Consider the following 14,168-nt stretch of genomic DNA (forward strand, 5'->3'; position numbering starts at 1 on the left):
TCACAGTGGATTTAATTTGGCTTTTTTGACACTGATCAACTTAAAAACTCTTTCATGTCAAAGCAAAAACAGATCTCACCAAGTGATCTAAATTAATTACAAACATCAAACACAAAATAATTGATTGCATAAGTATTCACCCCTTTCAAGTCGGTATTTAGTAAATGCATCTTTGGCAGCAATTACAGCCTTGAGTCTATGTGAACAGGTCTCTAGCACCTTTGCACATCTGAACAATGCAGCTTTTCCCCCCATTCTTCTTTACAAAACTGCTCAAGTTCTAAGATTGCATGGGGATCATGAGTACACAAACCTTTAAATCCAATCACGAATTCTCAATTGGGTTGAGGTCTGGACTCTAACTTGGCCACTCCAGGACATTGTTGTTTTTAAGCCATTCCTGTGTAGCTTTGGCTTTATGTTTGGGTTAATTGTCTTGCTGGTAAACAAATCTTCTCCCAAGTCACATTTCTCTTGCAGAATACATCAGGTTTTCCTCCAGGATTTCGCTGTATTTTGCTGCAATCATTTTACCCTCTACCTTCACAAGCCTTCCAGGGCCTGCTGCAGTGAAGCATCCCCCACAGCAAGATGCAGCCACCACCATGCTTCCCGGTATGGATGGTGTGTTTTGGAAGATGTATGGTGTTTGGTTTACACCAAACAGAGTATTTAGTCTGATGGCCAAAAAGCTTAATTTTGGTTTCATCAGATCATGGAACCTTCTTCCAGCTGACTTCAGGGTCTCCCACATGCCTTCTGGCAAATGCTAGCCAAGATTTCGTATGAGTTTGTTTTTCCAAAAGTACTTTTCTCTTTGCCACTCTCCCATGAAGCTGCGACTAGTAAAGCTCCCAGGCAACAGTTGTTGTACGTGCAGTCTCTCCCATTTCAGTACTGAAGCTTGTAACTCCTCCAGAGTTGCCATAGGTCACTTGGTGGTGTCCCTCACTCATCCCCTTCTTGCACAGTCACTCAGTTTTTAAGGACGGCCTGATCTAGGCAGATTTACAGCTGTCCCATATTCTTTCCATTTCTTAAAGATTGACTTAACTGTACTCCAAGGGATATTCAGTGACTTCAACATTTTCTCTTACCCATCTCCTGACTGGTGCTTTTCAAACAACTTTTCATGGAGTTGCTTGGAATGTTCTTGTCTTTATGGTGTAGTTTTTGCCAGGATACTGACTCACCAGCAGTTAGACCTTCCAGATACAGGTTGATTTGGACTACAATCACTGAAGTACCTTGACTGCACACACATCTCCAAAAACAGATCTCCATCTAACTAATTATGTGACTTCTGAAACTAACTGGCTGCACCAGTGAGGATTTGGTATGTCATATTAAAGGGGACTGAATACTTATGCAATCAATTATTTTGTGTTTTATATTTGTAATTAAGATCACTTTGTAGAGGTGTTTTCACTTTGACCCAAGGATATACGGTGTATCGGAAAGACAGGTTAGTAGGCAGAGGGGATGGTGTGGCTCCGAGTATAAGAAATAATATTAAATCATTAGGAAGAAATGACACAGGACTGGAAAGTGTAGAGTCTCTATGGGTTGAGTTAAGAAATGGAAAGGGTAAAAGGACCCTAATGGTAGTTGTATACAGGCCTCCAAACAGCAGCCAGGATGTGAGTTACAAATTACAGCAGGAGATAGAAAAGGTGTGTCAGAAAGTGAATGTCATGATAATCGTTGGGGATTTTAACATGAAAGTGGATTGGGAAAACCAGGTCAGTACTGGAACTCAAGAGAGAGAATTTGTAGAATGTCTAAAGGATGGCTTTTTAGAACAGCTTGTTGTTGAGCTCACTAGGGGATCAGCTGTGCTGGATTGGGTGTTGTACAATAATCCGGAGGTGATAAGAGAGCTTAAGGAACCCTTAGGGAACAGTGATCACAATATGATCAAGTTCACATTGAAATTTGAGGGGGAAAAAATAAAATCTAATGTGTTGTATTTCAGTGGAATAAAGGAAATTACAATGGCATGAGGGGGAACTGGCCGAAATTCACTGGAAAGGGACATTTGCAGGAAGGAGAGCAGAGCAGCAATGGCTGGAGTTCCTGTGAAAAATGAGGGAAATGCAAGACAGATATATTCCAAATAAGAAGAAATTTTCAAAGGGAAGAAGGACACTACCATGGCTGACAAGTGAAGTCAGAGACAAAGTAAAAGCAAAAGAGAGAGCATACAAGGAAGCCAAAGCTAGTGGGAAGACAGAGGATTGGGAAGCTTTTAAAAACTTGCAGAAGGAAACTTAAGAAGGTCATCAGAAAAGAAAAGATAAATTATGAAAGGAAGCTAGCTACTAATATCAAAGAAGATACTAAAAGCTTTTTTTAAGTATATAATGGGTTAAAAAAAAGTCAAGGGTACCTATAGAACCAATACAAAATGAGGCTAGAGATATTATAATGAGAGATGCAGAGATGACAGAGGAACTGAATGCGTATTTTGCATCAGTCTTCACAGTGGAAGATGTCTGCAGTATACCAGACATTCAAGAGTGTCAGGAAAGTGAAGTTTGCGGTGAAAATTACGACTGAGAAGGTGCTCAGGAAGCTTAATGGTCTGGGGGTGGATAAATCTCCTGGACCTAATGGAATGCACCCTCCGGTTCTGAAGGAAGTAGCTGGCGTGGTTAAGGAGGCATTAACGATGATCTTCCAAGAATCGATAGATTCTGGCACTGTACTGGATGACTGGAAAATTGCAAATGTTACTCCGCTATTTAATAAGGGTGGGAGGCAGCAGAAAGGAAACTATAGACCTGTTAGCCTGAAATCAGTGGTTCAGAAGATATTGGAATTGATTGTTAAGGATGAGATTACCGGAGTACCTGGAGGCACATGACAAGATAGGCCAAAGCCAGTATGTTTTCCTGAAAGGAAAATCCTACCTGACAAACCTACTGCAATTCTTTGAGGAAATTACAAGCAGGGTAGACAAAGGAGATGCAGTAATGTGGTGTACTTGGATTTTCAGAAGGCCTTTGACAAGGTGCTGCACATGAGGCTGCTCAGCAAGTTAAGAGCCCATGAAACTACAGGGAAGTTTCTAGCATAGGTGGAGCATTGGCTGGTCAGCAGAAAACAGAGAGTGGGAATCAAGAGATCCTATTCTGGCTGGCTGCCGGCTACCAGTGGAGTTCCACAGGGGTCGGTGTTGGGACCGCTGCTTTTTACGATATATGTCAATGATTTGGACTATGAGATTAATGAATTTGTGGCTAAATTCGCCGATGATACAAAGATAGGTGGAGGACCAGGTATTGTTGAGGAAACAGAGAGCCTGCAGAGAGACTTAGAAAGTTTAGGGGAATGGGCAAAGAAGTGGCAAACGAAATACAAGGTTGGAAAGTGTATGGTCATGCACTTTGGTGGAAGAAATAAACAGGCAGACTATTATTTAGATGGGGAGAGAATTCAAAATGCAGAGATGCAAAGAGACTTGAGAGTCCTTGCGCAAGATACCCTAAAGGTTAACCTCCTGGTTGAGTCGGTTGTGAAGAAGGTGAATGCAATGTTGGCATTCATTTCCAGAGGTATAGAATATAAGAGCAGGGATGGGATGTTGAGGATCTATAAGGCACTTGTGAGACCATACTTGGAGTATTGTGTGCCGTTTTGGCCTCCTTATTTTAGAAAGGATATACTGACATTGGAGAGGGTTCAGAGAAGATTCACGAGAATAATTCCAGGAATGAAAGGGTTACTGTATGAGGAACGTCTGGCAGTTTTTGGGCTGTATTCCCTGGAGTTCAGGAGAATGAGGGGGAACTCACAGAAACATTCCGAATGTTAAAAGGCCTGAACAGAATAGGTATGGAAAAGTTATTTCCCATGGTAGGGAACTCTAAGAAATGAGGCACAACTTCAGGATTCAAGGACGTCCATTTAGAACTGAGATGTGGAGAAATTACTTTAGTCAGAGGTGGTAAATCTGTGGAATTTGTTACCTCGCGTGCCTGTGGAGGCCGTCACTAAGTGCATTTAAGGCAGGGATAGATATGTTCTTATTAGCCAAGGCATCAAAGGGTATGGGGTGAAGGTAGAGGAGCAGGGATGACTGGAAGAATTGGATCGGCCCATGATTGAATGGCAGAGTAGACTTGATGGGCCAAATTGCCTACTTCTGCCCCTATATCTTATGGTCTTATGACACGCAAGAGTCAAAAATGCCAAATTAAATCCATTGTGATTCAATGTTGTAAAATGAAAAAAACATGAAAACTTCCAAGGGGGAGGGTGAATAGTTTTTGAGGCACTGTAATTATGGGGAAAAAGTTACAAATTTTTATTTTCAATAATAATATAGCTCAAGTCCCTAAGTGTCATGGCTGCTGAATGATGGTACATGGTTGTTGTCCTGGAGCCACATTTCTGCAAGAACAGCCAGAATAGTTCCTTATATCATGTAGTGCAGCCACAGACAAGCGTAATCCAACTTGTCTCCCACCAAGCAAACACTGGAGGCCAGCACTGATGGGAGGAGAAGGCCTCCAACCCAGTACAAAATCCAGTAGTGCTGACCCTTCCTTGCCAGTCACAAAAGGTGACCCTGAGGCTTGAATGAGGCCTGGACGATGCCACAACCGAGGCCACACAGCTCCCTTGCCGTCAGTCTCACCAATGAACCAGACTCAGTATTCTACATTACCAATGTCCAACAGGGTCTTGCGATCACATCAAAACATCCGAAACAGTCACCAACACTATCCGTTGGATCAGGCACTGCCTTTGCACGCTGCCACTGACAGTGCCTATAGAAAGCTGCAACAGGATGCATAACAAGTTCAGCTCGCCTGCTATCCAGCAAATTGCTATTGGGGTAGACCTGCAGTACTTGATATTCTTGATAACCAGCAGTGTCTTGCGATTGTGAAAGAAAAGGCACGAGCAACTGCACCTCTGGTTAAACCCAGAGAGGCCACTGCGTCCAACTGCACTCATCTTACCGCATCTAATTGCCACATTATACTCATTATTTTGAAAATAATTCACAGCTTAGAATGCCATAACATCCTAAAGACACCATAATAATTCAAATCTGTGCTGTTGTGTAGAACAACAAAACACAGATTACTCGGTCTTCCAGTCTCTTGCCTAAATGGCTATAAAACCACTAAAGCAACAATCTGTGTAGCCATCAGGATTGATGAAGGGGAGTAATTTAAAATACAACACTGATCACTACAGAAAGATCAGAATCACATTCTTCAAATTCATCTTTTGCTTTCTTCACCTGAAGCTTCTGTACTGTGAGATCAGCTTCTCAATACTTATAACTGACTTGGATGATGAAAAGACTCGTGCTGATCTTTGCCAGTGGAATAAAGATTAGTGCTGTATAAGTAGAATTATAAAAGTACATAGACACCTGAAGATTGAAGCTCAGGAGAGGGTACAGCCATTCAAGGACAATGAAAGGAATTTATAGTTGGAGGCAAAGGAAACGGGTGAATTTGCAAGAGTATTCACTGAAGAAATGTACATGCAGGACAGTGAAGTAAGTGTGAGTTCTGCCAATATTGTTGATATCATGAAGAAGGTAATGTTGGGTCTCCTGAAGGACACGAAGATGGATGAAGTCCACAGAGACTGATGGGACCTATCCCAGATTATTGAGAGCAGCAAAAAGGGGAGGTTTCCTGGCAGTTGACAATATATATTTGCTTGCCAGCGGCGAGGTCCCAGACATCTGGAAGGTAGCCATTGAAGAGAATTAGGAATAAGACTTACATATATTTGTCTTATTACAAATAGTCAGTATGACTTTGCGCGGGCCAGGGCATACCTTACAAACGATAAGACTTTTCTGAGGAGGTTATGAAGATGATTAATGGGGTGGGATAGTGGATGCTGTCTAGATGGACTTTATTATTTAGAGATTCAGCAGGGTAACAGGCCCTTCTGAGCCAACTAGCCCATGCCATCCAATTACACATATGTGCCAATTAACTACTAAACCATATATCTTTGAAATATGGTAAGGACCTTCATGCTAGACTGACCCACAGATTAAGACAAATGGGACCACAATGACCTGGTAGATTGGGTTCAAAAATGACTTGGCTATAGACAAGAGGGTTCCCTGACTAGAGGTCGATGACCAGTGATGTTCTGCGGGGATCCGTGCTGTGCTGTTTGTTATACAAATAAATAACTTGGATGAAAATGTAGATTAGCTAAAAGATGGCTAACAATACAAAACTTGGTGGAGTTGTACGTTGTGAAGGTTGTCAAAGGATATAGATCAGTCAAAGATAAGGCCAGAGAAGTGGCAGGTAGCATAAGTACGATGTGTTGCACTTTGGTAGATGAAGTGTAATGGGTAAGTATTCAGTCAATGGCATGGCTCATAAGAACATTGATGGACAGAGTGACAAGTCCATGGGTCGCTGAAAACAGCAACACAAATAGTTAGTACAGGAAATAAGGCAAACAGTGTGTTTGCCTTTAGTGGTCAAGATGTTGAGTATAAAAGGTGGGAAATCATGTGGATTACTGTGTACAGTTCTGTTTGCCACAACTTTGTCTTCCTGCTAGAAGTATCAAATTCAAGAGGCAAATTTTAAGATTGGGGGGGGGGTAAGATTAAAGATGTGCAAAGCAAGTTTTGTTTTTAAACACATTAGGTGCCCAGAACATGCTGCCAGCAATATTTAGAGGCATGTAGACAGACACATGAATATGCAAGGAATGGAGGGATATGGTTTAATTTGGCACCATGGGCGAAAGTGCTTTTTCCTGTCCATTCTATGTTCAGACGGATTTCAATAAAGTGCAAGGTTGTCCTTTCTGAACCAAAATGAAAGGGGAGCACTCCAATAGATACTTAAAGGTTCAGTTAGATTATTTTTATAGAGAGCACAGGAGAGCAATAGATACTTAGAGGTGAAGGAACCGCTTGTGAAGCAAAGAGGTGATGAACCATGATCTTGGTGAATCACAGAGCAGCATGTGGAGCTTCTATTCCTTGTACAATTATGAAAGGAAACAGAATTGGGATTGTGGATGCTTTCAGTCTCTGCAGCTACAAAGTTATTTATTTAGAGATACAGGGTGGAACAGGCCCTTCCAACCAAACAAGTTGCACTCCCCAGCAACTAAACTATTTAACCGCAGTCCAGTCACAGGACAAGTTACAATGGTATGTTGTTGACTGTGGGAGGAAACCAGAACACCCAGAGGAAATCCACATGGTCATGGGGAGAACATTCAAACTCCTTGCAGGCAGCACCAAACCGAACTCCAAATTTCAACACCCCAAGCTGTAATAGTGTCACACTAACTACTATGCTGTCATGGCACCCTGTCCAATGTTGGTCAACATATCTAACATCAGGAGACTCCCCCCACCCCCCAACTGTATAAGCAAGCACATTTTAAACTGGTAACCTGCCAGTTTACTCAACTGGGTTTAGCAATCCATCTCCTTCCATTTGTTACATGCCATGACCAAGGAATGTCACTAAAGCATGGATCATTTTAATACAATGCTCCCTTTTTCACCCATCCCAAAGGAAAAAGAAAATACTATGTGAACAATGTGTTAATATCTGCTTCAAACAACGCAAAACATAAAATCCTCATTAAATATTCAGCATCTAACAAATAAAACGCAAGAATCAAGATACTCTGTTGGCCTCAGACCAGTTACTCCTGGCACAGAGAGTTTGGTTACAAATTCTCTCCCTCTCACACACATGCATGAATTCATTACTTTGTTCAGATTTTGTACAGAATATCAAACCATGCAGATTACGTGTAAACAAGCAAAAAAAAGTATACAAGTTGCCTGTTCCAAACACTTCCAGTCACTCTAAATCTAGTGACTTAAGTTCTGATGTGATATTATTGTCCCAACTAGTTCTAAATACTGTAGTAATTCAAAACATTAATAGAATATCAAATGACAAGATCCAAACTGAATGCCTGACGAATTAGTCGATTCGCCATAGCACTGCTCACCAGATACAAATACACAAGTTTTTCCAGAATAGTGGCACTAAAATGTCACAAGTGGATGTGGGGAGAATTCCTGCACACAGACAAAACATTAGGCCCGATATGGAGATTACACAGGGGCAGGGTAGAAATGCTAGAAATAGAGAAAAGCAAGGAACTTAAAAGAAAAAGACAGGTCTCAAGGTTTAGCAATTGTTTAGTATTCATGAGTTAAGTAGAAAGACATTTAAAAACAGCAGAATACTTAAATCATGTTTCTTTTTTGCAGGCTACATTAAAATGGTAAAGAAAGTAACCTGGCACCTTTCCCTAGTTCCCCAATGTAACATGGTTAATTAAAACAAAATGTAGAAAATATTCAGGAAGTCGAACAATATACATGGAAAGAAAAACAGAGTTTACGTTTAATAATGGGTAACCTTGATAAAGTGGGAATACTGATTAAGTTCTAACAACCTCAACCGCCTTCCTTGGTATGACTAGCCATTCTCTTTTATGCTCACTGGCTTTAGTTTTGCCAAGGCACCTGGTACCACAATTCATCAAAAGTTCCTGATGTCAAGAGCAGTAACTCCTAAGATTCCACTTCCCACCCCTCCCCCCACATCTCATCTTACTTTTGGAATTCAACTCTGATCCACATTTGGATCAAGGCTGTAAGGAGGGCTGAGCCAAAAAGCCCCAGCAAAACCCAAACTGAGCATCTGTGTATAGGTTATTCACAGTACTATTGATCCAACTTTGCTGATATTTAAAACAGACTAATTGTGTGGTAAATTAGCCGGATTAGATTTGTCTTGCCTTTTATAAAGAGGACATATCTGGTCATTTTCCTTCTACAACGCTACTCAAACATCAGATTAATAAAACTCCAGTAATCTGGCACCTCTCTGGATTTTGGTAGAGCTGGATTACTGAAGTGGCATGTTTTCCAGATTATTGGTGATTATTCTTGGATGAAGATGAAATTACTTCACCAAGCACAGATGATGTGGTCTTTTCAACCACTGATTCACAAGCCACAGCGATTCGCTCTGGAGAGAGTTATCATACTCCAGGTCAGACAAGAGATAACCCAGGTCAGGTCTCAGACCACAGTACCCAGGTAGATCCTTCACATGATGGCGGTGGTGAGGAGGTAGAGAAGAGGAGGAAGGTCAAGTGGCCAGCAATGGCAGATGAGAAGGCTTGGCGCATGTTTGATGAGGATATCAGTATGATGTTGGAGAACACTCTCAGGGGAACATCAAAGAGAAAGTTAGAATTGATGGACGATAGGATTTACAATGTTGGAAAGTACCGGTTTGGTTTGGTTTGGTTGAGTTGAAGAAAGCAAAGCCTACACAGACACCAAGCAGGCGCCAGAAGGAGATTAGTAGGTTGAGGAGAGAGCTTAGATCATTGAGACAGAGGTGGAAGGTAGCAAGTGAGGGTGACAAGCCAGAGCTTGCTGATCTCCGAGAGCATTTTCAATTAAAGTTAGCATCACTCTGTCGTGCAGAGTCACAACGTAAAAAGAGAAAGAGAGAGAAGGCAAGAAAGTCGTTCTTTGAGAACCCTCACCAGTTCACAAAGAAATTGTTTGAACAAAGTAAGAGCAGGCAGCTTAACATCTCTCAACAAGAACTTGAGGATCGCCTGGCAAGCACTTACTCTAACAAACAGCGGGAGGCTCCTTTGCTAGACATTTCAGGGCTTGTGAAGCCTACCAAGCCAGGAGTGAAGTTTGATTTGTCAGAACCCAAACTGGCAGAAGTTGAGCGGTTCATCAGAAAGGCAAGGTCAGATTCAGTGGCAGGACCTAATGGAGTGCCGTATAAGGTGTTCAAGAAGTGTGAAGAGCTGAGGAAATACTTGTGGAGATTGTTAAAGGTGGTGTGGAGACAAGGTGTTGTTCCTTTGTCATGAAGTGAGGCTAAAGGAGCATACATCCTGAAGGAAGAGAATTCTACTACATTGAATCAGTTCTGACCAATTTCACTCCTGAATATAGAGGGGAAGATTATGTTTGGCACTCCAGCAGAAAGAATATCTTCATTTGTGATAGAGAAATGGATTGGTAAACACATCTGTGCGGAAGGCAGGAATACCAGGCTTCCCAGGATGCCTTGAACATACTAGTATGATATGGCATACCATCCAGGAGTCGAAAGGATTGAGAAGAAATCTGGCCGTAGTTTGGCTTGATCTTGCAAATGCGTATGGTTCTGTTCCCCATGTCCTGATTGAGTTTGCAATGGAATTCCTATGGATTCCTGCTAAGGTGAGGAACTTCGTTATTGCAGTACTACAATGATTTCCAGATGAGGTTTTCCACTCAGCAGCTTACAACTAGGTGGCAGACCTTGGATGCTGGAATCCCAATGGGACGTGCGATTTCACCCGTCCTTTTTGTGTTAGCCATGGATGTCATTGTGAGGGCTGCAGAATCAGTGGGACCAGGTGTCGCACTTGATGGCAGAGGGGAATTACCACCAATACGAGCATTCATGGACGATCTCACCTTTTTAGGTCCTAGCACAGAGGCAGTGGAAAGTGTACTATCTAGACTCAAGGAGCTAATGGATTGGGGAAGAATGAAGTTCAAGACCAAGAAATCAAGGAGCCTTGTTCTTAGGAGAGGAAAGCTGGTTGACTTCCATTTCACCCTTTGCGGAGAGGAGATTCCATCCATTCAGGACCAACCAGTTAAGAGCCTCAGGCGATGGTACACTGAGGAGCTGAGAGACACCAAGAGGATTCAAGAGGCAGGAGAACAGATCAGCAGAGGTCTGATGTCTGTCGACAAGTGTGGCTTGCCTGGCAAGTTGAAGTTGTGGTGCTTGCAGTACGGACTGATGCCACGGATAATGTGGCCACTAACCGTCTATTAAGTGGCAATGTCCCATGTTGAGGCAATGGAATAGAAGATCAACAAATATGTGAAGAAGTGGCTTGGAGTACTGAGCAGCCTCACCAATGCTGCAATCCACAGTAGCCAGACAAAGCTTACCATCCCAGTGCAATCCCTCGTTGAAGAGGTCAAGGTAGCCAAGGTAAGATCATTCTTGATGCTTCAAGACTCAAAAGACCCTGTCATCAAGAACACCCAGCCGGATGTGAGATCAGGCAGGAAGTGGTCAGCCCACGTAGGAGTTGATGAGGCAGAGTCTAGATTGAAGCACAAGGAGACAGTTGGGGCTACCCAGCTAGGCCGCCAGGGACTTGGATGGACAACCCACAAGTGGTGGTCACCTTCTACAGGTAAGGAGCGCCGTGAGCTTGTAACACAAGAAATACGAGAGGTAAAAGAGGAGAAGGGGTTAGCTAAAACAGCTGGCCTGACCAAACAAGGGGCTTGGACCTGGTGGGAAAGTACTGAACAACGACATCTATCTTGGAATGTTTTGTGGCAGATGGAACTGCTCCGCATTTCTTTTCTATGCAGAGCAGCATGCGATCTACTCCCAACACCTGCCAACCTCAGCACCTGGTATGAAGATAAGACAGACAGGTGTGCTGCTTGTGGCGAGAAGGGAACAATTCAACATATTTTGAGTGCATGCAGAGTCAATCTTTCCAGTGGCATGTACACTTGGAGACATAACAATGTTCTCAAAGTTGTAACAGAAGCAGTTGAGCAGACAGTACTGCAGCACAACTTATCTCCTGCCCCATGCTGCACAGAACATCGCATATCATTTGTGAAAGAAGGCTCCAAGTCAAGGGTGTACGATTGCGTCGCCTCTGATCTGGGCCAACATTTACATGCCGGGCGGCACCTAATTAATTAGCTTGTTTATTTCGGCTTTTTTCTTGAAGATGTGCTATGTGCCTCCTGGCCACCGCTGTACCCCTGCATGCTTCGCGGATCAGTATCGGTCGGCGGCCCGGAGAGTGGGGGCCACTGCACCACCCAAACTCTAACGACTCAGTCTAACACACCATCATCAGTGTGCTCGGCAAGCTGTCTTCCCGATTCCCCTAAGTGATACTACACTGTACATACATTATTTCTACTTTATATAGGTTGTGTATTTTTATGCGTTATTTGGTATGATTTGGCAGCTTCATTGCTTAAAGGTTACTGGAGGGAGTGTTTTTGCCGAGAGCGCCTGCGTGAGATTTTCGCTACCGAGAACAGTGCCAGCAATGACTGTGGAAAAGTACCTCTACTTAATATAGGCTGTGTATTTATCATATCATTCCTGCTTTTACTATATGTTACTACTATTTTAGGTTTTATGTGTTATTTGGCATGATTTGGTAGGTTATCTTTGGGTCTGCAAACGCTCACAAAATTCTCCCATATAAATAAATGGTAACTGCTTCTTCGCTTTACAACATTCCAGCTTACGAATCGTTTCATAGAAACGCTCTACCTTCGGATGGCGGGGGAAACCTGTACTAAAGAGAAAGTGCTTGGGAAGCTGAGAAGTCTGAAGGTAGATAAGTCACTTGGACCAGATGGTGTAAACCCCAGGGTTTTAAAAGAGGTAGCTGAAGAGACTGTGGAGGCATTAGTAATGATCTTTCAAGAATCACTTGATTTTCAATGGGTTCTGGAGGACTAGAAAATTGCAAATGTCTATCCACTCTTCAGGAAGGGAGGGAGGTAGAGGAAAGGAAATTATACACCAGTTAGTCTGACTTCAGTGGTTGGGAAGATATTGGAGTCTATTAATAAGGATGAGGTTTCAGGGTACTTGGAGGAACATGATAAAATAGATCAAAGCCAGCAAGGGGAAATCTTGCCTGACAAATCTGTTGGAATCTTTGAGGATATAACAGACAGGACAGACAAAGGAGAGTCAGTGCATATTGTTTATTTGGATTTTCAGGCAACCTTTGACAAGGTGCTGCACTGGAGGCTGCTTAACAAAATAAGAGCTTGAGGTATTACAGGAAAGATACACAAGCTGACTCGTGGAAAATACCACAGCCGAAGCACAGCGTCATGAGCAACTCCACCTCAAAGTAGGGAGGAAAACTGAAGAATCCAGATGAATGTGGAAGAGACAGCCAGCAGCTGGATTGGTGGTGTTCGGACCAGGGTTGGCGCATTCAACCCAGATCGGCAGCGTTTGGACCCAGGTCGGTGGTCACTCTTTATGGATGGACTGAGTTCGTGCAGCTGTTATCCTTGTATGCAGCCAAAAAGACGTTTCCCATATTCTGACGTTTACGTGATTATTTGACTATACTCTATATTGGTTTCCTGCTGTTTTTCAGTGTTTTCTTTCTGTAGCCGGTTGGCAGATGGGTGGTGCGTGTGTGTGTCTAGTTGGGGGTTTGGTGCTACTGCCGCTGTTTTTTTCTGCGAGTGAGAGTATCAAGAATCTGGGATTATTGTGTGTAGGGGGTAGCGATCGTTATTACGCTTTTTTTTTGTTGCGGAGAGGGGGGAATTGTGGGGTCTGTCGGCTTTGTTTCTTTTCTTTCTCGTGCTGGTGGGGGGAGGGGAGGGGGTGGCTGATGAATTTTCTTTCATCAGCACCCATGGATCTTTCTATATTTAATAGCTATCTGGAGTAGACAAGTATCAGAGTTGTATCGTACATGCATACTTTTGACAATAAAATGAACCTTTGAAGATAATAAACTTAAATGGATCAAAGATTGGGGAACTGGCAGGAAGTAAAGAGTGGGAATAAAGGGGCCCTTTTCTGGTTAGCTGTTGGTGACGAGTGCTATGCCACTGGGGTCGGTGTTGGGGCTGCTTCTTTCCACGTTGTATATCAATGATTTGTATGAAGGAACTGACAGCTTTGTGGCCAAGTTTGCAGATGATATGAAGATAGATGGATGGGCAGGTAGTGCTCAGGAAGCAGGGTGCCTGCAGAAGGACTTAGACAGACTGGGGAAAGGGGCAAAGAAGTGGCAGATGGAATATAATGCAGGAAAGTGCATGATCATGCACTTTGACGAAAGATTAAAGGTATGGGCTATTTCAGAGTTGCAGAGGGACTTGGAAGTCCTTGCGTAGGATTCCCTAAAGCGGCAGTCCCCAATCTTTTTAATGCCATGGGGCAATACCATTAAGCAAGGGGTCTGTAGACTCAGGTTGGGAATTCCTGCCCTAAAAGTTAACTTACAGGTTGAGTCAGTAGTAAGGAAGGCAAATGTAATGCTAGCATTGATTTCAAGAGGACCACAGTACAAAAACAAGGATGTAATGCTGAGGCTTTATAAGTCATTGTTCAGGC

At 42.9% G+C, this 14,168-nt stretch overlaps 1 protein-coding gene across 3 annotated transcripts in view; it reads right to left on the reverse strand.

Moving 5' to 3' along the window:
- med13a (mediator complex subunit 13a) overlaps positions 1-14,168 on the reverse strand; it is a 174,094-nt gene that overhangs the window by 23,975 nt on the left and 135,951 nt on the right. The gene's annotated exons all lie outside the window — the stretch shown is intronic.

This window comes from Mobula birostris, chromosome 25, assembly GCF_030028105.1.
Source record: "Mobula birostris isolate sMobBir1 chromosome 25, sMobBir1.hap1, whole genome shotgun sequence".
NCBI lineage: Eukaryota > Metazoa > Chordata > Chondrichthyes > Myliobatiformes > Myliobatidae > Mobula > Mobula birostris.